The sequence below is a fragment of the Schistocerca americana genome, chromosome 4, assembly GCF_021461395.2.
Source record: "Schistocerca americana isolate TAMUIC-IGC-003095 chromosome 4, iqSchAmer2.1, whole genome shotgun sequence".
Taxonomy (NCBI): Eukaryota; Metazoa; Arthropoda; class Insecta; order Orthoptera; family Acrididae; genus Schistocerca; species Schistocerca americana.
The window spans coordinates 157,023,533-157,047,922 of NC_060122.1; positions in this window are offsets into that span (position 1 = coordinate 157,023,533).

Here is a 24,390-nt window from a genome sequence, read left to right on the forward strand (position 1 = left end):
CGCTACCGCACGACCACGAGATGCGGGCGCTTGCTTACAACCGACCTTACGTGCTCGTCCATTTCATGTCCCTTTGTAGTGCTGCCCACAGTTATTTCGTTGACATCAATGTGTCAAGCGACACATCACTAATAGTGCATTCGAGTATTACTATATTCTTATTCCTACTCATCTGCATTAACATACATTTTTTCACATTTAGAGAATGGTGCCATCTCTCACGTCCTTCGTTGATACACAAAAATTGTAATACATTTTCTCACTCTGTGAGCTTGAGCATAGTGAACACTGGCATGCTAAATACTCTGATGTAACATTGCCAACATGAAGTTATTTCATGTTGGGCCAATGTTTTTAGTGTGGTGTCTAGTGGAATAAGTGACCAATGAGGGTCGTCGGGTTCACTGACTTCGCACTTATCGCACAGATTGGTTAAATTGTAGTTGATGTTAAACTCCTTGGACGTCTCCTCCTAATGCTACGACCTTCTTTTAGCTTATCTCCTGCTGTATCCAGGTCTGCAGGATGTATGTGATTTGCGTGTCCACATCAGATGAACTACTTTGGTTGTTCTCCTCCAAACAAGTTGCAATGGTTACTGTATTACTCTCTATTTTCAGTGATTTTTCATTATTATCTTCATTTATAACATTGAATTTTTACATAGTGACACATTTTAGTTTTAAACTCTTTTTTGAATTAGTCAACGTTTAATATAAAAGCTTTACTTTCTATATTTCCTACGACTTTAGAGGTGTGCGGTTGAAAAGTATTTAATAACAAAAATTTTCCATTTCCTAATAATTTGTATTTCATGTTTTATGGTATAAAGCGGAACACGCTGTTGATGGCAAGCTGTCGCTGAAATTAGTTTGAGAAAAATTACCAGAATATCTGCATCAAGGAAAAGAAATCTCGTTATGTAGTATAGGATCAACTTGAGGACATTGCCATATGACTTAATGTCAAATTTGCTGAAAAATATGTTTCTGGTCTTGTATCAGACAATGTAATTTTAAATAAAAGCAAAGCAAAGATTGTCAGACTCACAGTGTGATATAAAATAGTTGCTTTCGAGGAAAGAGAATTTTTTATTTGAATTTTTGTCTCCTCTTGATTTTATCCAAGAGGTACAGTTTTGAGAGAGGTTAAAATTGAATATTGTGCCCTACTGTATTTTGCATGGAGTAGAGCGCTGGAGTAATTCATTCACTGGAAGCTACTTTTCCTGCGGAAGTTAGTTTTTTGAGTACCACATGGTACTTGTCTCGACTGTGAAAGCCATCTTCAGATCAGAAAGTGTTGACAATGCATTACCTCCAAAAGGTATAGTATACTGTAACAAATTTTGTGATCTTAAGATAACCATTAAATAGTCGAAAACTGTGGTAGTGAGGAATTATTCGTGGTTGTGTCTGTGACAAAACAATTCTGCAGTTAGTTTCTGTATTCTCCTTTACAACGTTCATAGTGTTAGTAAATGAATGCAATGCCTGTATACAGAAATTTACATCTCTTTGCTATGGTGATAATGAAACTCGGTGGTGATGTGATGGTCTGGGGTTATTAACTCTAGTTTTCAGTTGAACACTTAGTTTTGCTCTATGGCAAAATGAACGTAGCTGTTTATAAAAATATTTTAGACAATAGCATAATTTCTATATTGAGGCAACACTTCAGAAACCATCTTCCTGTATTTGATAACGTTCCTGTCTTCAAATCAAGGTACACTGTCTAGTGATTGCTTAATACGTAGGCGAGTTTCTTGAATTAGTCAACCAAAGGTCTACGGCTGAACCACGGTGAGCCTGTTTGAAGTGAATGCAAGTGACATTGCCATCCCAACTCAGTTACAACAGAAGCTAAACTATTGCTGTTCCTGTGGATGTGGGAATAACTGAATCCAGTATCACCTTCAGTATATTAGAGCTCAGTGAAAAGGAGCCCCTAAAGATTCAACTAATACAAAATGGAAGTTTTCACACACTATGAAACGGGGTTGCCACTTAGCCTTCTTTCATTTAGTAACATAAGTTACTATCCACGATGAGTTCCCAAGATGAATGCATTTCCGTTGGGGGCTATGTGTTGCTCCATTATCTTTGGCGTGACACTCGATAGCGTTGCTATCATACAATATGTTAGTTTGGTAAACACTGTTCGGTCAAGGGTAATGATAGGGGTTGGTCCATATAGTTCTTTGATCATGAGCAAAGTTTTAATCTTTGCAACAGAAAAAGCTCTCTGTATCATTTATCAAAATACGTAAGGTGATTACTTCAATAATATTAGAAAACACAAACATCCATGGTACTAATGTTGTAATAAAATTGTTCTAAAACAGCAAAAAGTACACAAAATTCACCTATTGGCATTTCTGATCTAACTTAAAGGTTAAGCTGCACTTAGCAATGAAAAAATTTTGATAATTATACCAACTTTTAGAGACCTCAGAGATAGTCCGTTTCAAAATATGTGAATATCTGTTCCATAACATTACAAAATACACATGGCACTGCTGATCAATCTTAAGGGTTTAAGAACACTTGTTGTTGTGAGTGGTTTGGTCTTTGTACCATTCTTAAGAAATCAAAAAATCAAACTATTTTACGGATGCTATGGACTATAAGACACACCTTAATTGCTAAGCATTTTTTAAAATAACATTTTTACCATTTTTATAATTAGATTGGAAAGCCAGACTAAAAAATTCTTCGTTTGCAAAACCGAACAGACCTTTAAAATCACTGAAAATCGTCATCTGGTTTACCATCATGCATTCAGTTCTATATGTACACCTTTAGTCTCCTTCATTTTTTTTCAGTTCTTCTTTACAAGCCCACCAGTCGCGAATGGTTTTGTTTCTGTTGGTGGAGGACCGGAATAACACTCAGCTGCTCTGTTTTCACGTTCTTCTGCAGATGCTATTACTTATACTTTCAATTTATAGCACGCATGATATGAACACCTTTTTTTCGTTACGAAACTAGCCACTTACAAAAATATTGTAGTGTTACTCATAACACAAAGCACTGTCAGTTCAAGTCCACTGCCACTATACACTGCAATGACGCGTCTTAGGCTGAACAGTGTTCTGAGTTTGTGTTGGCGGGGCGAGAGGGAGACACTGTTGGTAAGCTTGCAAATCCCCAAAACTCATGTTCATCGGATCGGTGCATTGCTGTTGCCAGTTGAGTTGTGTTGAGAGATAGTGATAGATTTTGTGCGTGATCGATTATATGGCCATTTTTAAGACTTGCGGCAGTTTTAAGTCAAGTACTGGACATATTTATATTAATTTCGAGCATAAGAAGCATATGAATGTTGAAGGCAATTCTTCGAAGAAAAAATGCGTCTTATAGTACTTAAAATACGGTTAATTACAACAGTAATGCCACACGCGTTTTCTATCGTTATAGATGATATCTATACACAATAATACATAAAGAAATGAAATATGTAAGCACTCACATGCCCGAAATTTATGTCAATGTTATTTCAATGACATAAAACGTGTCGGTTACAGTATATACTCGTCTAAAATGTTTTCTATTATTTTCCAAAAGTATGTAACGGTCGTCACCAAAACAAACACCCATACACAAAATGTTTATATCAAGTGTCACAGTCTTATTTCTACATCTAAAATATCTGTCACAAGTGCAGAAAGATACTGATAATACTGGTGTAATTTACAGTTCTTTCAATCTAAATTGTCTACCAAAACGCATATGACACTACGGATCCAACTAACAGGTAAATCTGCGCTGGGCAATGATCAAAGACAGAATTATCTATCACGATCAGAGATTTGTCAGGAGCCTTGCGCACCACTGTCTTTTACTGGTCGATATTTAGGATGCCAAGATATCATATTTGGTGCACATTGAAGCTAATCTTTCATATTACGGAAGTGTGTAGTTTAAGTGACACAACATACTGCAGATTTCTTACAGGTTTCCCACGTGCTAAAGTGTCAGAAAGTGGGTAAGTGATAGATAAACATGCTATAGATGCAGCTATTATTTAGTACTTGATTACAGAGATGTTGTTGTTGTTGTTGCGGTCTTCAGTCCTGAGACTGGTTTGATGCAGCTCTCCATGCTACTCTATCCTGTGCGAGCTTCTTCATCTCCCAGTACTTACTGCAACCTACACCTTCTGAACTTCTGAATCTGCTTAGTGTATTCACCTCAGGGTCTCCCTCTACGACTTTTACCCTACATACTGCCCTCCAATGCAAAATTTGTAATCCCTTGATGCCTCAGAACATGTCCTACCAACCGGTCCCTTCTTGTCAAGTTGTGCCACAAACTCCTCATCTCCCCAATCCCATTCAATACTTCCTCATTAGTTATGTGATCTACCCCTCTAATCTTCAGCATTCTTCTGTAGCACCACATTTCGAAAGCTTCTATTCTCTTCTTGTCTAAACTAATTATTGTCTATATTTCACTTCCATACATGGCTACACTCCATACAAATACTTTCAGAAACGACTTCCTGACACTTAAATCTGTACTAGATGTTAACAAATTTCTCTTCTTCAGAAATGGTTTCCTTGCCATTGGCAGTCTACATTTTATATCATCTCTACTTCGACCATCGTCAGTTATTTTGCTCCCCAAATAGCAAAACTCCTTTACTACTTTAAGTGTCTCATTTCCTAATCTAATTCCCTCAGCATCACCCGACTTAATTCGACTACATTCCATTATCCTCGTTTTGCTTTAGTTGATGTTCATCTTATATCCTCCTTTCAAGACCCTGTCCATTCCGTTCAACTGCTCTTCCAAGTCCTTTGCTGTCTCTGACAGAATTACATTGTCATCGGCGAACCTCAAAGTTTTTATTTCTTCTCCATGGATTTTAATACTTACTCCGAATTTTTCTTTTGTTTCCTTTACTGCTTGCTCAATATACAGATTGAATAAAATCGGGGAGAGGCTACAACCCTGTCTCACTCCCTTCTCAACCACTGCTTCACTTTCATGCCCCTCGACTCTTTATAACTGCCATCCGGTTTCTGTACAGATTGTAAATAGCCTTTCGCTCCCTGTATTTTACCCCTGCAACATTTAGAATTTGAAAGAGAGTACTCCAGTCAAGAGATACGGTTTGCATACTTCTTTAGATAGCCTGAAACCATAGTTTCTTTCAGTAAATGTCATAGTCTTCCTTAAAATCTGGTTTTTTAGACCAGTGAAACGTAAGCGTAGGTAAGTCCCAGATCAAAAGTAATAAACAAAGCTACATTACTCAATCATCAAAGTTAATTTTTTTCTTAATGCATTATCTTTTTCGCAGACTAGTATTGCTTTTTCAGGCTTATTTTGTATCACCAGAAATACTACCTCATTCGTGTCTAAGAGAAAGTGTCAACTATTACTGCATCGCCTACTGAGCATGTTATTTTAGCCACATGCATTTTATTCTGTTACAAAACAATAATACAGACAATTTAGACCTGGAAATCGCTTTGTGGCACTTGCTTTCAGAGTCGATAGTCATGCTTCAGGCATCATCAAGTGTATCTTAACCCGTAAGTTACACATGAACTGCACCATTACAATAACTGACACATTATTTTATCTAAGACGAGGTTTGTACGTTTACAGCACAGTAATACAAGCAGTTTGGATGTATTAATATTTAATATTAGGCTCCCTTGTGGCTTGCACAACGATCGACCCTGTCTCTTTGTCCAGTGCAGCTTAATTGGTAAGTTAGTCAGTAGTGTTTGATAGACATTTTAGATGAGAAAATTTACATTTGGTAGACTTTTTACATGTGGGAATAACATCATGACACTTGACGTAAACATTGTGTGTGTGTGTGTGTGTGTGTGTGTGTGTGCGTGTGTGTGTATGTGTGTGTGTGTACATGATGAAACGTACGTATTTTTGAGAGACAGAGACATTTTAGACATATAAGTGCTGTAACTTACACTCTTAGTATGTTTCTGAAGACGTTTTGGATGTGTCAGTAACATGACCATGGACACTGAATCTGTGTTTCTGTAGAAGCTTACGTATTTTTGATAAATAAAACAGATATCTTGAGTATGGGATGTGCAGTTAAGGATTTTAATCACTTATAATTTTATACTCCACAAACCAAGTCGACATGCAGCGCATCTGGTAACTACACGCAGTGAACTTCCTAGATTCCGAACTAAATTGCCACTCTTTATACATGGTAAACAAATGTTGACAATTTGTAGTCAGTCGGCTATTCCTTGTTCTTCTGTAGATTTCCTGAATATACTCGGTGAAGCGCAATTCGCGCAATTGGACTTCGCAGCGCGACTTCTCACATGTCAGCGCAAAAAAAGAAAAAAAAAATATCGCTTACAAAATTTCGTTGCCGGCCGGAGTGGCCGTGCGGTTCTAGGCGCTACAGTCTGGAACCGAGCGACCGCTACGGTCGCAGGTTCGAATCCTGCCTCGGGCATGGATGTGTGTGATGTCCTTAGGTTAGTTAGGTTTAATTAGTTCTGAGTGCTAGGCTACTAATGACCTCAGAAGTTAAGTCGCATAGTGCTCAGAGCCATTTGAACCACAAAATTTCGTCCACTGAGTACATCCGGCAGGAAAAAGGATATTAAAGGGTGCCAATCTGACAAGACTGCACCACATGTATGGTAACTTCCTCTGTCAGCACATGATTGTTGTGCTGCACGGTTGGTGCAGAGGATACAGCTTTGGGTTAGCATGCAGGAGGTCGATGGTTCGATGCTGGATGGAGGCATAAGTTTTTCATTTGGTAAATGTAGTCCAGATGGTATGGTATCTGGCATCTGGAATCGTAGAAATGGAAGATTGGTCAGCTTTGAAAGAAGTCCTTCCCACGTCATGGGCATGAATTAATTCGCACCACCTCATCTACTAGATGCGATACCTGATTTCTTTGTACCCTCCTCCAATGGTCCCATTCATTAGCAACAACTATTGTTCTTGCCTCGTTCAGGTCCATTACATTTCGTTAGGGCCTTACGTTACCAGCCGTACTAGTAACGTGCTTAACGAATAATGTCCTAACTCTGTTACTATTTGCATGTGATATCACAATGGTCCCACTAATTATGCCTTTCATCGCTGAGTCTGATAACTGCAAGCTATTTAGTACGTATCTCAAAACCGAACCTTTCACAGTTAGCAGTGTCGGGATGAATCATGCAGAACAAAATCTGTCAGCTGGTAACGTGCATTAGATGGAACAGCACGCAGGGCTGACGTCCTGTTTATACTGTGTGCGCTGTCCACCAGATAGGGACTAGTTGTGAGAAGAGTAACGTGCCCATGACAGACTCCAATGTAAATGCGTACATGTATCGAATTTCTCATTGTAAACCTCTAAACTAGTGTGGCAGGCGTATGCCATACTCAGACGATGAATATGTGGTTATGCGCTTGGTCCTGGGTGCATCTGATAACAGGGCTCGTGTTGCCGCTCTTGAATGCGCTGCTAGATATCCTCGTCGACGACATTCAGGTAAAAAGGTGTTTGTCGTCTAGGCCTGCACCTTTGGGAGTCAAGTTCTCTCCTTCCACCATTGCGTGGCAGGAGTCGTCCACGGACTCGCCGCACTCCAGTTACTGAGGAATGTCATACACCAAGTACCTCAGGGCAAACAGTTGCGTGTTTCACGATGCACAGTCGCTAACGTGCTGCACGAGCTTGGGCTGCATCCCTGTCACTATGCTTTCACGTAACACCTGCATCATGCAGACCGCCATCAATTCATGATTCTGTGTATGGTTCCAACAAGAACAGGAATCCAACGATGACATCGTTAACACCATAGTATGGTCGGATGAAGCAGCATTCAGTCATGAGTGCGTCTACAATATGCACAATGCCCACCATTGGTGTGAGGTTACATCCAACGTCACCCGCGACCGTGAATGTCAAGTTCGCTTTGGTATCGACATCTGGGCCGGAATATTCGGCTACAGGTGCTGACTGCACGAAGGTATCATGCAGTCCTCTTAAACTATCTGCTTGATGCGCTGGAAGATGTTCCCCTTCATGTTCGGCAAAGGATATGGTACCAACATGATGGTGCACCTCCATCATACGTACCCTAGAATCAATATGCGCCGAGGGAGGAGGGGGGGGGGGGGGTGGTAGCCGCGCAGTCTAAGGCGCCTTACCATGGTTCGCGCTGCTCGAGGCCTCCCTCGGGGATGACTTCAGCAGTTTGGTCCCATAGGAACTTACCACAAATTTCAAAATTCCAATTAATGTGCGACAGTATCTGAACAGAACATTTCCAGGGAAATGGCTCGGACTTGGGAGGACTGCATTCACCTGGCCCCTGGATTTCTCCCTGTAGCAGCTTGGGTACTCCATTCCGTCGACGAATGTGGAAGAGTTGGTAGCGCGTGTTCATGCTGCTCTTGTTACTGTGGACGCAGCTTTGCTGCGAAGGGTCCAGAGCTGTACGATCTGGCAGATAGCGTAATGTTTGGAGGTGCAAGGATGTCGCTTTGAGCATCTGTCGTTCTGAGAGCAACGTATTCTACTGTGGAAGTCATGTGGTCATTAAAATGGACATTATTATTGTCACTGGTTGCTGATGTGCGTGTAGTATAAATGAAAAGTAGATGTTGTCTTATTGTACTGTGCTATTACCTTTAGTATCTCGAAACTGATTTGTTTTTGTAGTTATTATTCGTATGACAGGTCATTAGTTTCTACTGTCTATTTTCTATTTGTCTAACGACGTGTTTGTTATGTTCAGGGTTACAAAAAGTTGAAAATTTGGAATACATGTGACCTAATAAACGGTGTATATTGTAGAGATGGGGGATCCGCTCCTGAACTAATTCATAGAGTTGAATCTTTCAAAGGAGTGAACAATCAGTGATTCAGAAAAAAAGAACGGTAGCTCCAAACTTTTCCCACAGCAGAGAGAGAGAGAGAGAGAGAGAGAGAGTCGGAGCAGACCATTGGGGCCTCTGCTGGTCAGAGCACACTGCACGCCACACAACGCAGCCAGCGCCAGCCTCTACCCTGCTTCTGCCTTGGCTGCCTACTTTGTGCAGTGCCCCATTGGATTTTGTGTTTCACATATGCCGTGCCCTCTCTGTGCTTCCTCTGCCGCGTGCAGTGTCTGGCGCACCTTAGCATAGCACTCCGTCGGCGATCGTTTCAGTCGCACGTCCTGCCCTCTGGGCAGTTGATGCGAGCAACAGGACAGAGAGCCTCCTAGCGGAGAACATAAGAACTACTTGCAACAACCTGCTCGCAAGAGAACGGACGATTTGTCTCCGAGCGGGTGAGTGGTGGCAGTTCACCGTTCCCCCCACCCTCGGAACTCGCCCCCGCTCAACGCTCACCCCACCGTTCTCGACTCTAGCCAGAGCGTTGAGCAAAGCAACTCAGGTGTCACTCTGGTCTCTGCGGTCTTAGCTCACGCAGTAATACAGCTCGCGTCTCGACCTGCTTCACTCAGCGCCTCTGCATCGGAGTTCGTCTCTACTGGATATTGTTCTTCGTAGTAATACCGTTATGTATATTACATAATTATGTTATGCATACATCATTTGTTTTTATTTTATTTTTATTTGTTTAAACTGATCAGATTAGGTTCCTGATGGCTCCTTTTACTATAGGATTTTTTATTATGGTCACTCGAATTTACACTTTAATTACGAGTGAACCGATAAACGTATAGCAAAAGTGATACACCAATATTTTCCTTGTTTTATTCTGCGGAAGGCTATATGCAGCACTTTGGTCTTACAGTCAAATTTATATATATTTTTCTTATTTTAGTACGGATTTTGTGATTTTAGGCGTCTTCGGAAGGAAATGTTCACTTTAAAAATGTGTGGCTTGCGATGTATTTGTACGAGGTTAATGAAATTTTAATACATTATAGCCAAATATATTGTTAATGTAAATCTCAAGTTACAACATTTTCCGATCACCCAAAAAACCACGATAGTGCAAAATAAATCAATAATCAAAAACTTTGTCATATCGTGGAAATTTAAATAAAGAATACAAAATTCTTACTCATTATCTGTGTTACTTCAAAATAGGATCAAATAAGATCAAAATACAGGTATAGTACTGGAATAAACCAAGTTTAAAGAGCAATGTGCCTTCCATTTATTTTCTGTTGTGAATGAGTTGTGAGTCATAAAAAAGAGCTAGTTCATTTCAGGGAGTGAACAGTTCTGATCCGATCTCTGAAAAGAACAGTTTTGCCCATCTCTAGTATATTGCGGATTTGTGTCGAGTTCCAGTACGCCGGCCAGTCTGTGGATGGTTTTTAGGTGGTTTTCCATCTGCCTCGGCGAATGCGGGCTGGTTCCCCTTATTCCGCCTCAGCTGCACTATATCTGCGATTGCTCCACATACGCGTACACCACCATTACTCTACCACGCAAACATTTTGGTAACACTCGTCTGGTGTGAGACGTTCCCTGGGGGGGGGGGGGGGAAGGGGGGGGGGACCCACCGGGGGCCGAACCGCACAATAACCCTGCGTTCGGTGTGGGGCGGCGGAGGGGTGAAGTGAACTGCGGTATTCGTCGTGGGGTTTCGGACCACAGCGGCTGCGGCGGGGACGGAGCCTCTCCGTCGTTTCTAGGTCCCCGGTTAACATAACATAAATGCTGCCCAAACCAAGATAGAACCCTCGACCTCCTGTATGCTAATCCGAAACTCTGCTCTCTGTACCTACTACCTCATAGAGGTAGTTACCAGGCATGTGGTCACAGTGTTTTCAGATTGACACTCTTTAACGTCCTTTCTTGTCAGATGTATTCGCCCGCCGAAAGTTTTTCAGAGACTTTTTTTTTATGACTGGCATGTGAGGAGTAGAGCTGCGAAGCCCGTGTGCACCAGTTTCGATACACCCTGTATTTCAGTACGTTTGCAGATCATATAAATTGCATGTACATTGTCGTTCGCAGATGCAAATGGTAAATTAAAAAAAAATTATGGTTTCAGTTTTCACTAACGCCATCCAAATGAATAACGATACATTTGTCGAAACCATGTAGGAACCGTATGGGGCCAATTATTGCTGTAGCCTCCATTATGGAATCGAAATAATTACAGCTAATTATGTACGAATGTGACAGGGAAAACGAAAGGAAATATAGCGGGTGTAGACAGTTATATTCACAGTGGTATGTCTCATAATGTATATGACAATGCAAGCATGGAGCTATGCTTGCTACAAGAATAAACGTATCGAAAAACATAAAAGATCTTTTAAGCCCTTGTTAACGGTCCATGTTGCCCAAGAAATAAAAATATTGTGACGTTCCCAGTTCCGATCAATGTTTTCCGTAGATCTTTTGTGATTGTGAGGTGAAATTAGTACATGGATGTTGCAGAGCTCAAAACCGGTTGTGAGCTCTGCAACATCCATGTACTAAATAATATTTACGTGACAAACCCTATTTTTAGGGCTATATTTTAATTTTGACAAATGGATCTATGCAGACATTTGTAAAAACGGCGATGATACACCAGTCCATACTAACGTAAAATTGCCACCTTCTGAAGAAGACAAATTTAAATTTGTTGAAACCTAGGTAAAGAATTCTTTATCCATTGCAACTGGTCGGCTGTTTATAATTTTATTACGTGGAACTGTTGCTGTTGTGCAGCTATGTTTAAAATACTGAATTATGAATATAATATTACTGGAACATACCAACACAAAATCACACATTTGCTATACATGGATGATCTAAAATTACTGGCAGCAACAAATCAACAACGCAATCAATTACTAAAGATAACACTAGTATTCAGCAATGATATAAATATGGCTTTTGGAACAGACAAATGTAAGAAAAATAGTATAGTCAAGGGAAAACACACTAAACAAGAAGATTACTTATTGGATAACCACAGCGACTGCATAGAAGGAATGGAAAAAACGGAAGCCTATAAATATCTAGGATACAGGCAAAAAATAGGAATAGATAATACAAATATTAAAGAAGAACTAAAAGAAAAATATAGCCAAAACTAACAAAAATACTGAAAACAGAACTGACAACAAGAAACAAGACAAAAGCTCTAAATACTTATGCGATACCAAAATTGACCTACTCATTTGGAGTAGTGAAATGGAGTAACACAGATCTAGAAGCACTCAATACATTTACACGACCACAATGCCACAAATATAGAATACATCACATACATTAAGCAACAGAAAGATTCACATTAAGCAGAAAGGAAGGAGGAAGGGGATTTATCGACATAAAAAATCTACATTATGGACAGGTAGAAAATTTAAGGAAATTCATTATAGAACGAGCAGAAACAAGCAAAATACACAAAGCAATCACTCATATAAATATATCGGCTACACCATTGCAATTTCATAACCACTTATACAACCCTTCAGATCACATAACATCAACAGATACAAAGAAAGTAAATTGGAAAAAGAAAACACTACATGGCAAGCACCCGTATCATCTGACACAGCCACACATCAATCAAGACGCATCAAACACAAGGCTAAGAAAAGGCAATATATACAGTGAGACGGAAGGATTCATGATTGCAATACAGGATCAAACAATAAACACCAGATATTACAGCAAGCATATTATTAAAGATCTCAATACCACAACAGATAAATGCAGACTTTGCAAACAACAAATAGAAACTGTAGATCACATCACAAGCGGATGTACAATACTAGCAAATACAGAATACACCAGAAGACATGACAATGTAGCAAAAATAATACATCAACAACTTGCCATACAACATAAACTAATAAAACAACACGTTCCCACATATAAGTATGCACCACAAAATGTACTGGAGAATGATGAATACAAACTATACTGAAACAGAACCATTACAACAGATAAAACAACACCACATAACAAACCTGACATCGTACTCGCCAGCAAAAAGAGGCCGGCCGCGGTGGTCTAGTGGTTCTAGGCGCGCAGTTCGGAACCGCGGGACTGCTACGGTCGAAGGTTCGAATCCTGCCTCGGTCACGGATGTGTGTGATGTCTTTAGGTTAGTTAGGTTTAAGTAGTTCTAAGTTCTAGGGGACTGATGACCACAGAAGTTAAGTCCCATAGTGCTCAGAGCCATTTGAACAAAAAGAGAAAATTAACACAATTAATCGAAATATTCATACCCAATACAACAAATATACAGAAGAAAACAGGAGAAAAAAATTGAAAAATACATCAAACTGGCTGAGGAAGTCAAGAACATGTGGCATCAGGATAAAGTTGACATTATACCAATTATACTATCAACTACAGGAGTCATACCACTCAATATCCACCAGTACTTCAACGCAATACAGCTACATCCAAACGTGTATATACAACTACAGAAATCTGTAATTATTGTTACATGTTCAATTACCCGAAAGTTCCTAAATGCAATGTAACATATACCGTACAGTTAAAAGGAAGTCACACTTGATCATGGTCCGCGTCACTTTCCATTTTTAACCAGACATAACGTCTGAGAAAGGAAAGAGTAAAACAAAATGGCTCTGAGCACTATGGGACTCAACTGCTGTGGTCATAAGTCCCCTAGAACTTAGAACTACTTAAACCTAACTAACCTAAGGACAGCACACAACACCCAGCCATCACGAGGCAAAGAAAATCCCTGACCCCGCCGGGAATCGAACCCGGGAACCCGGGCGTGGGAAGCGAGAACGCCACCGCACGACCACGAGATGCGGGCGGAAAGAGTAATAATAATAATAAACTATAGTGGCCCTTATGTAGTTACTGCTATGTCGTGCTATCAGTGAATTCATTAAGCTGTTTTGAAGCGAGTAAAGAAGCAATTTCTCGAATACAACAAGTACTATCTACAACTTGGAGAATACATTCTCTTCAGATATTGAACATTGTTTCGTATATGTCTCACTTTTATCGTCGGCGATATGTCGGTCAAATAACATATGTCAGTAGTGGGTGGACTATGTGAGCCTGTAGCCTCAACCGTATTAATATTACTGAGAAAAATTAATTACTCATAATTTCTATAATCAGTATTATAGTCTTACAAAATTGTGATAGCAGAAATGATCTTTTGAAAATAATTTAGTTCAATGACTGAAACAGAAAGAATTGTTTGGTTTTTAGCCGTCAGAAAATTTAATTTTAACCTTCAGGAGGTATTTTTGGGAACCACTGACCTAGGCAGCGCATAGTTTTAGCCCTCAGAAAATTTAATTTTAACCCTCAGGGGGTACTTTTGGGAACCACTGACCTTGGCAGTGCATAGTTTCAGCCCTTAGAAAATTTAATTTTAACCTTCAGGAGGTACTTTTGGGAACCACTGACCTAGGCAGTGCATAGTCTTAGCCCTTAGAAAATTTAATTTTAACTTTCAGGGGGTACTTTTGGGAAGTACTGACCTAGGCAGTGCATTCCCAGAGATCTAGATGGGGAACTAATCCGAAACTGTTTGTCAATGGAGAGATCGCCATGACACTTTTTAACTTCATAGGTCACATATTCTTTCGACACACGTTCTCTTTAACGCAGTGGTTTCCATTCCCAGCTGCGTTCAAATACATTTGATCGTTGGTGATTCTTCCGTTCTTTAGGGATAGTTCCCACCACAATGACAAAAGGTAGCCCTGAAACACTGTCCGCTCTTCCGCCCTCTTTGAGAAAGCGGTTGGTACAACGAGGATGACCCCTTATACAGAAAGCCTTCGGATGTCATTTGTAATGATTTTTATTCAAAATTTAAGCAGGGGCTGGGTTCGAATTAAGGACCCAGGGCGATCTGATAACCAGTCAAAGACGTTAAATATAGAACACAGATATTTCTTTCAGGATTTTGTGTTTTCATCCGAAATTGTGTAATCTTCAAGCAGAACACTATAACGTTTGTAAACGAACTTTGCATGGTAGTAACAAACCACCTGTCAAGCAACAGGGAAACCAATTTGTCACATACTATTTCACTGTTTTACTGAACATATGGCAGTCTGTTGATATGACTTAATGTGCTGCAATTAAGTTATTATGTTGTTCTGAACTTTTCATCAACTAGTAAAAAGTAAATACTCAGCAGAATGTGTCAACGGGAAATAATCCCTTTTAGGCAAATTTGCCTCACGATCCTTGAGACATATCCAAATCATTCATTGCTGATCGACACTGGAGGTAAGTAAAGTGCTCGAATCTATGTATGCATATGAGGAATCTTTGCAACCTCTTTCTTCAGCGTACGTATTTAGTGCTCATACTGCACAATAACTTCTCTACCTTCCTGGAATCCGCAGTTTCTTTATACGTCCGTTTGAATTTGTAACACAATAGGAAGACCTACTGCATCATTTTAACTTATCACTTCCAGCATTCTCTTTCACTTCTAGAAGTTGAAAGGTATTTTAAAGAGTGTCTTTTGTGTCCAAAGTGTTAGACAGAGGAACTCTTGCTTTCTAGGCAGTGAACTGAAACGAGTTAGTGATCTAAGCGCTAGGCGTTACTACATTACTGACCATTAAAATTGCTACACTACGAAGATGACGTGCTACAGACGCGAAATTTAACCGACAGGAAGAAGATGCTGTGATATGCAAATGATTAGCTTTTCAGAGCATTCACACAAGAACGGCGCCGGTGCCGACTCCTACAACGTGCTGACATGAGGAAAGTATCCAACCGATTTCTCATACATAAACAGCAGTTGACCGGCGTTACCTGGTGAATCGTTGTTGTGATGCCTCGTCTAAGGAGGAGAAATGCGTACCATTACGTTTCCTACTTTGATGAAGGTCGGATTGTAGCCTATCGCGATTGCGGTTTATCGTATTGCAACATTGCTGCTCGCGTTGGTCGAGATCCAATGACTGTTAAGCAGAACGTGGAATCGGTGGGTTCAAGAGGGTATTACGGAACGCCCTGCTGGACCCCAACGGCCTCGTATCACTAGCTGTCGAGATGACAGGCATCCTATCAGCATGACTGTAACAGATCGTGCAGCCACGTCTCGATCCCTGAGTCAACACATGGGGACGTTTGCAAGACAACAACCATCAGCACGAACAGTTCGACGACGTTTGCAGCAGCACTGACTATCAGCTCGGAGACCATGGCTGCTGTTACCGTTGACGCTGCATCACAGACAGGAGCGCCTGCGATGGTGTACTCAACGACAAACGTGGGTGCACGAATGGCAAAACGTCATTTTTTCGGATGAATCCAGGTTCAGTTTACAGAATTATGATGGTCGTATCCGTGTTTGACGACATCTCGGTGAACACACATTGGAAGCGTGTATTCGTCATCACCATACTGGCGTATCACCTAGCGTAATGGTATGGGGTGCCATTGATTACACGTCTCGGTCACCTCTTGTTCGCATTGACGGCACTTTGAACAGTGGACGTTACATTTCAGATGTGTTACGACCCGTGGTTCCACCCTTCAAAAAATGTTCGAATGGCTCTGAGCACTATGGGATTTAACATCTATGGTCATCAGTTCCCTAGAGCTTAGAACTACTTAAACCTAACTAACCTAAGGACGTCATACAACACCCAGTCATCACGAGGCAGAGAAAATACCTGACCCCGCCGGGAATCGAACCCGGGAACCCGGGCGTGTGAAGCGAGGACGCTACCGCACGACCACGAGCTGCGGTCTCCACCCTTCATTCGATCCATTCAATACCTTACATTTCAGCAGGATAATGCACGACCGCATGTTGCAGGACCAGTACGGGTCTTTCTGGATACAGAAAATGTTCGACTGCTGCCATGGCCAGCACGTTATCCAGATCTCTCACCAATTGAAAACGTCTGGTCAATGGTGACCGAGCAACTGGCTCGTCACAATACGGCAGTCAGTACTCTTGATGAACTGTGGTATCGTGTTGAAGCTGCATGGGCAGCTGTACCTGTACACGCCATCCAAGCTCTGTTTGACTTAATGCCCAGGCGTATCAAGGCCGTCATTACGGCGAGAGGTGGTTGATCTGGGAAATGATTTCTCACTATCCAAGCACCTAGATTGCTTGAAAATGTAATCACATGTCAGTTCTAGTATAATATATTTGTCCTATAAATACCCGTTTATTGTTGTTGGGCTCTTCAGTCCTGAGACTGGTTTGATGCAGCTCTCCATGCTACTCTATCCTGTGCAAGCCTCTTCATCTCCCAGTACCTACTGCAGCCTACATCCTTCTTAATCTGCTTAGTGTATTCATCTCTTGGTCTCCCTCTTCGATTTTTACCCTACACGCTGCCCTCCAGTACTAAATTTATGATCCCTTGATGCCTGAGAACATGTCCTATCAACCGATTCCTTCTTCTAGTCAAGTTGTGCCACAAACTCCTCTTCTCCCCAATTCTATTCAATACCTCCTGATTAGTTATGTGATTTACCCATCTAATCTTCAGCATTCTTCTGTAGCACCACGTTTCGAAAGCTTCTATTCTCTTCTTGTCTAAACTATTTATTGTCCATGTTTCACTTCCATACATGGCTACACTCCATACAAATACTTTCAGAAACGACTTCCTGACACTTAAATCAATACTCGGTGTTAACAAATTTCTTTTCTTCACAAACGCTCCCCTTGCCGTTGCCAGTCTACATTTTATATCCTCTCTACTTCGACCATCATAATTTATTTTGCTCCCCAAATAGCAAAACTCCTTTACTACTTTGAGTGTCTTATTTCCTAATCTAATTCCCGCAGCATAACCCGAATTAATTCGACTACATTCCATTATCCACGTTTTGCTTTTGTTGATGTTCATCTTATACCCTCCTCTCAAGACACTGTCCATTCCGTTCAACTGCTCTTCCAAGTCCTTTGCTGTCTCTGACAGAATTACAATGTCATCGGCGAACCTCAAAGTTTTTATACCTTCTCCATTTATTTTAATACCTACTCCGAACTCTTCTTTTGTTTCCTTTACTGCTTGCTCAATATATAGATTGAATAACATCGGGGAGACGCTACAAGCCTGTCTCACTCCCTTCCCAACCAGTGCTTCCCTTTCATGTCCCTCGATTCTTATAACTGCCATCTGCTTTCTGTGCAAATTGTGGATAGCCTTTCGCTCCCTGTATTTTACCCCTGCCACCTTCAGAATTTGAAAGAGAGTATTCCAGTCAACATTGTCAAAAGCTTTCTCTGTCTACAAATGCTAGAAACGTAGGTTTGCCTTTCCTTAATCTTTCTTCTAAGATAAGTCGTAGGGTCAGTATTGCCTCATGTGTTCCAACATTTCTATGGAAACCAAACAGATCTTCCCCGAGGTCGGCTTCTATCAGTTTTCCCATTCGTCTGTAAAGAATTCGCGTTAGTATTTTGCAGCTGTGACTTATTAAACTGATAGTTCGGTAAGTTTCACATCTGTCAACACCTGCTTTCTTTGGGATTAGAATTATTATATTCTTCTTTAAGTCTGAGGGAATTTCGACTGTCTCACACATCTTGCTCACCAGATGGTAGAGTTTTGTCAGGACTGGTTCTCTTAAGGCTGTCAGTAGTTCTAATGGAATGTTGTCTACTCCCGGGGCCTTGTTTCGACTTAGGTCTTTCAGTGCTCTGTCAAACCCTTCACGCAGTATCATATCTCCCATTTCGTCTTCATCTACCTCCTCTTCCATTTCCATCATATTGTCCTCAAGAACATCGCCCCTGTATAGACCCTCTATATACTCCTTCCACCTTTCTGCTTTCCCTTCTTTGCTTAGAACTGGGTTTTCATCTGAGTTCTTGATATTCATGCAAGTGGTTGTCTTTTCTCCAAAGGTCTCTTTAATTTTTCCTGTAGGTAGTATCTATCTTACCCCTAGTGAGATAAGCCTCTTCATCCTTACATTTGTCGTATAGCCATCCCTGCTTAGCCATTTTGCACTTTCTGTCGATCTCATTTTTGAGACGTTTGTATTCGTTTCAGCCTGCTTCACTTGCTGCACTTTTGTATTTTCTCCTTTCATCAATTAAATTCAGTATCTCTTCTGTTACCCAAGGATTTCTACTACCCCTCGTCTTTTTACCTACTTGATCCTCAGCTGCCTTCACTATTTCATTCCTCGGAGCTACCCATTCTTCATTTACTGTATTTCTTTCCCCCATTCATGTCAATTGTTTCCTTATGCTCTCCGTGAACCTCTGTACAACCTCTGGTTCTTTTAGTTCATGTAGGTTCCTTCATAACCAATAGTGTGTGGTCAGAGTCCACATCTGCCCCTGGAAATGTTTTACAATTTAAAATCTGGTTCCTAAATCGCTGTCTTACCATTATATAATCTATCTGAAACCTCTTAGTATCTCCAGGGTTCGTCCACGTATAAAACCCTCTTTCAAGATTCTTGAACCAAGTGGTAGCTATGATTAAGTTATGCTCTGTGCAAAATTCTACCAAGCGGCTTCCCCTTTCATTTCTTAGCCCCAATCCAAATTCACCTACTACGGTTCCTTCTCTTCTTTTTCCTACTGTCGAATTCCAGTCACCCATGACTATTAAATTTTCATCTCTCTTCACTATCTGAATAATTTCTCTTATCTCATCATACATTTCATCAACTTCTTCATCATCTGCAGTTCTAGTTGGCATATAAATTTGTATTACTATAGCAGGCGTGGGCTTGGGGACAATAATGCGTTCACTATGCTGTTTGAGGTAGCTAACCCGCACTCCTATTTTTTATTCATTATTAAACCTACATTACCCCTATTTGATTTTTTATTTATAACCCTGTTCTCACCTGACCAAAAGTTTTGTTCCTCCTGCCACTGAACTTCACTAATTCCCACTATATCTAACTTTAATCTATCCATTTCCCTTTTTAAATTTTCTGACCTACCTGTCCGATTAAAGGATGTGACATTCCACGCTCCTATCCGTACAATGCCAGTTTTCTTTCTCCTGATAACGACGTCCTCTTGAGTAGTCCCCGCCCGGAGGTTCGAATGGGGGACTATTATACCTCCGGAATATTTTACCCAAGAGGACGCCATCATCATTTAATCATACAGTAAAGCTGCATGCGCTCGGGAAAAATTACGGCTGTAGTTTCCCCTTGCTTTCAGCCGTTCGCACTACCAGCACAGCAAGGCCGTTTTGGTTAGTGTTACAGGGCCAGATCAGTCAATCATCCAGACGGTTGCCCCTGCAGCTACTGAAAAGGCTGCTGCCGCTCTTCAGGAACCACACGTTTGTCTGGCCTCTCAACAGATACCCCTTCGTTGTGGTTGCACCTAGGGTACGGTTTTCTGTATCGTTGAGGCACGCAAGCCTCCCCGCCAACGGCAAGGTCCATGGTTTCGGGGGGGGGGGGGGGGGGGAGGAGGGGGGGAATACCCGTTTATCATCTGCATTTCTTCTTGGTGTAGCAATTTTAATGTCAAGTAGTGTATTTACTTATACTGTGAAAAGTACTTGTTTTGGCTTCTCACGTCTCATTTACTTAGAAGCATTCTTTTTAGACACTGTTGTAAAGATAGTAGTGCATGTACACAGATGTATCCAACGTCGCCGATTAAAACATACACGGATCACGGCCAAGAGTGTCACACAGCAGACAAACACAAAGCGTCACTTCCCTTTCACAGGCCTGCCTAAACACACGAACAACACTATCAGTCCTGTCTATTGACATTCACGATACTCTCAGTTGGTCTTTTGGCGTCGGGAATGAAATTTTAAAGTGGAGGAGGGTTCTTTAAAACCTATAAATTTTATTTTTATGCCACAGCAAGTTTGGAGTTCTCATTCAGGCACATTCTAAATACAGAATCATTGCGTAAAAAACAGTAGAGTTAAATACTGGTTCAGACATGTAGAAGATGTACCATGGACAAGCATTACACGATAGCTCAACACAATTTTTATTAACCTGAGCAGTTAACATAAAATCATTCAGTTCGCATTGGAGATTGGCAACAATTCGTTAACATCCTAGCTCTAGATATCAGCATCAGTACATAAACACATTACTGGAAAATATTTATGTAGTAACTACAAGTGCAGACACAGCAGTATCTGCTTGGTCACAAAATCTAGTGTCACACAAACATGCAGACTTCCGCTTAATGGTGCACTGGCTCTTATCTACTCCAATATTCAAAGATTTCAAAGCAGATTTAGACACGATAAAATTTATTGTCTCAACCAGTGACTCTTCCCCAGTCCTGATGGACTACATATTACGCAAAAAACGAAAACTAAAATTTATATCCCTGATCTATTCTCGCCCTACTGATCCTGCCAACGTTGCAGAAAGTGGTGCTAACCCATACTTATGACAAGTATCACAAAGTGTAGCCAAAGCACTCAAATCCTGCAGCTATAAAATTTCCTGTTGCCTGGGGAACATCGCAGCTCAGTATATTTTCAATAACAAAGGCAAGACCCACTTACTAGCCAATAGTTGTATTTAAAAAATTAGTTGTCCTGACTGTGATACGTTTAATATTGCTCAGTGAGGTATGAACACAGCAAGAGGATTAGCTTCACATGAACGCAGCTGGCAGCTGGATAATACAGAATTCTGACTCTATATTTGCAAAACATCTACCGAGTGGGGGCCACAGCTGATTGGCCACTGTCCATGTCTTTCCCTTAGCTGGCCAGAAACTTTAATAATTTGGATGCCCTGTAAATGAATAAACATCTAGCACATGACCAGTAATAGTTCAATACTTCCCTCTCCAAATGTTCACTTAGGTCCCACAATTCTCCAGTTCTTCCCACACTATCTGTCTCATTCTGTTCCTCCATCGCTTCTTGGATTTATTTATTATATTGTTATTGTCTATTTACCCTACGTATTCTGTTGTTTTATAATATGGAGATATTCCCTACATAAGAGATAATTCTTCATATTAATGGTGATTAATTTAGCTTATGTATTTCCTGTTAAATTTGCCATTTATATCTATTACGTGTGTTACACTTTTACTGATACTCTTCCATATTTAATACCTAATCAATTTATTCTTCATTTCTTTTGTCTCGTATTTAATTTCTTTTGTTGTGATTTTTAACTTGATGCAAAATGTCAAGAAGGCTATCAGGTTGTTTCGGCACATGCTAAACGTCTCTTCGGTTGAATTTAACTCTATTATAGTCTGATCGTTGCCTTGTAAACCGTTAACCAGTTAACGAAATAAATTAATGATGTAGCTCATCTCCTATTCTGTACCTTTCGTTTTGTTTCTGAAGTTGTTCTGATACGAAGCGATAGAGTAATCAGTCAGCACGATAAATGGGGAATTCACAGGTTGGATAATAACATTTTGCTCTCCCCTCGCCTCTGAAAGCTGTTAGTGTGAGCTGAAATGTGTGGATTGTGCTGTGTCGGCAAACACTGTCGCTGCTTCTCTGGAACGGAGGCTGCATGCCAGGCGGAGTTACAGTTATGTCGGGAACCTGGAGCTTAGAGATCAGCAAACATAATCACGGAAGCTCCCGCTTCCACACAGCGCGGAAACACGGACGCAGCGAAGTGACGCAGTCTGAACAAAGTCAGAGTGCAAGTGGTGTGCGCGTCTCCGCAAAACAAATGAGGGCCGTAGAGAATGCAAACTTCGTCTCCTGTTTCGTATGCAACCCGACAAACTCTCGTCCCCTGAGAGTTCTAAGCCAGGCGCACTGGTATTCAACCGGCTTCGGGGACACAAATGGCAACATGACAGAAACAGTACCTCTGTTAGTCGAGAGGTTAAAATTTCTTAAGTTGCGTCTCCAGTATTCTAAAGTAATACGGTGTCCGTTTGTAGCAAAGAGGCTGTGGACGTTGAATAAACTGTGAAATAAAAAGTAAAACAGATATTTTGTATAACGGTTTAAGTGTACATGTACATTCTATATTTGATAACAGAACAACTGCTCATAAACTCTCTTTAATACACGATAGTCGAATTAAACAAGGTGATGCTGAGGAAATTACATTAGAAAATATGGCACTAAACATTGTTGATCAGTTTTGGTAGGCCACGTTTCGGTAGCAATATTGCTGTTAATTGTCGAAGTGGAGCCGGCCAGGGTGGCCGAGCGGTTCTAGTCGCTACAGTCTGGAACCGCGCGACCGCTCCGGTCGCAGGTTCGAATCCTGCCTCGGGCATGGATGTATGTGATGTCCTTAGGTTAGTTATGTTTAATTAGTTCTAAGTTCTAGGGGACTGATGACCTTAGAAGTTAAGTCCCATAGTGCTCAGAGCCATTTGAACCATTTTTTGTCGAAGTGGAGAGGATATAAAATGCAGACTGGCAGTAGCAAGCAAATAATTTCTGATAAGGAGGGGTTTTTTAACATCTGGTATAAATATAAGGGTTAACGCGTCTTCTCTCGTGATATTTTCATGCAATGAAGCCTTGTGCAAAGGTGAAACATAGATGATGAACAGTTCACACATACAGAGAATAGAAGCTTTTGAAATGTGGTGTTACAGAAGAATGTTGGAGATTATATGGGTAGCTCAAATAACTAACAAAAAGGTACTGAACCGGATTGGGATAAGAAAGAAATTCGTGGCACAAATCAATGAAAGAATGGATCAATTCATTGGACTCCTCGTGCGGCTAATCGTCAGTTTGGTAGTAGAAGAAATTGTATGTATATTTGTGGCGAGGGGGTAGGAGGCTAAATTTGTAGAATAAAAACAATGCTTGACTGCAATGATCATATCAATATGGGTGTAGGTTCCAGTAGTTACGCAGAGATGAAGAGGAGTAAAGCTCCATGAAACCAGCCTTGGGTCTGAAGACCATTACAATAAAGCGTGAAAGATGTTTGCAGGACGAGAAAAATACGCGAAAGTAATTCGTCAACAGGTTAAAAAATATAACTAAATATATGACATTCCTATAGCCATAAGTTCACATTTTTTACTCACGACGCTTCTCGAGGAAACACTTTTGGAGCTTTCCAAATACACAGTTTTATCTCAGCTTAAGGTACACTGACTTCGAGAATAATAATTGACTGTACAAACATATTATTCACTAAAGTTAATGTTTCCTTTGCTCAGTGGTGACTGTACGTATTGAAACGGTTCTCCACTCGTGATATTTGCATGCAAATAAGAATTTATACTCTTGTTTGAATAAGGAATTTCAAAGAGAAAGGCTTTAGCGCAATCTCAAGAGAAGGGTATGGCTTCCTACCTTTCGCATGGGAGAAGGGTTTCTACTGAAACTGAGAAATAAACAGGTTTCGTTTCTATAGAGAGAGTGAGAGAGTGGGGTGCGGGTTAATTATTAACTTTGTAATGGCATATTTGCAGAAGATTTTGCTATAGAAAGGCCTAATCTTCAAAGTACATTCTGAAATGCTGTCGTGTATATGAACGTAACAGATAAAGACGAGGTACTATACATTAATTCGACATTGAGGACCACCTCAGGTAATGATCGATGAAGGAAGTAAGCTA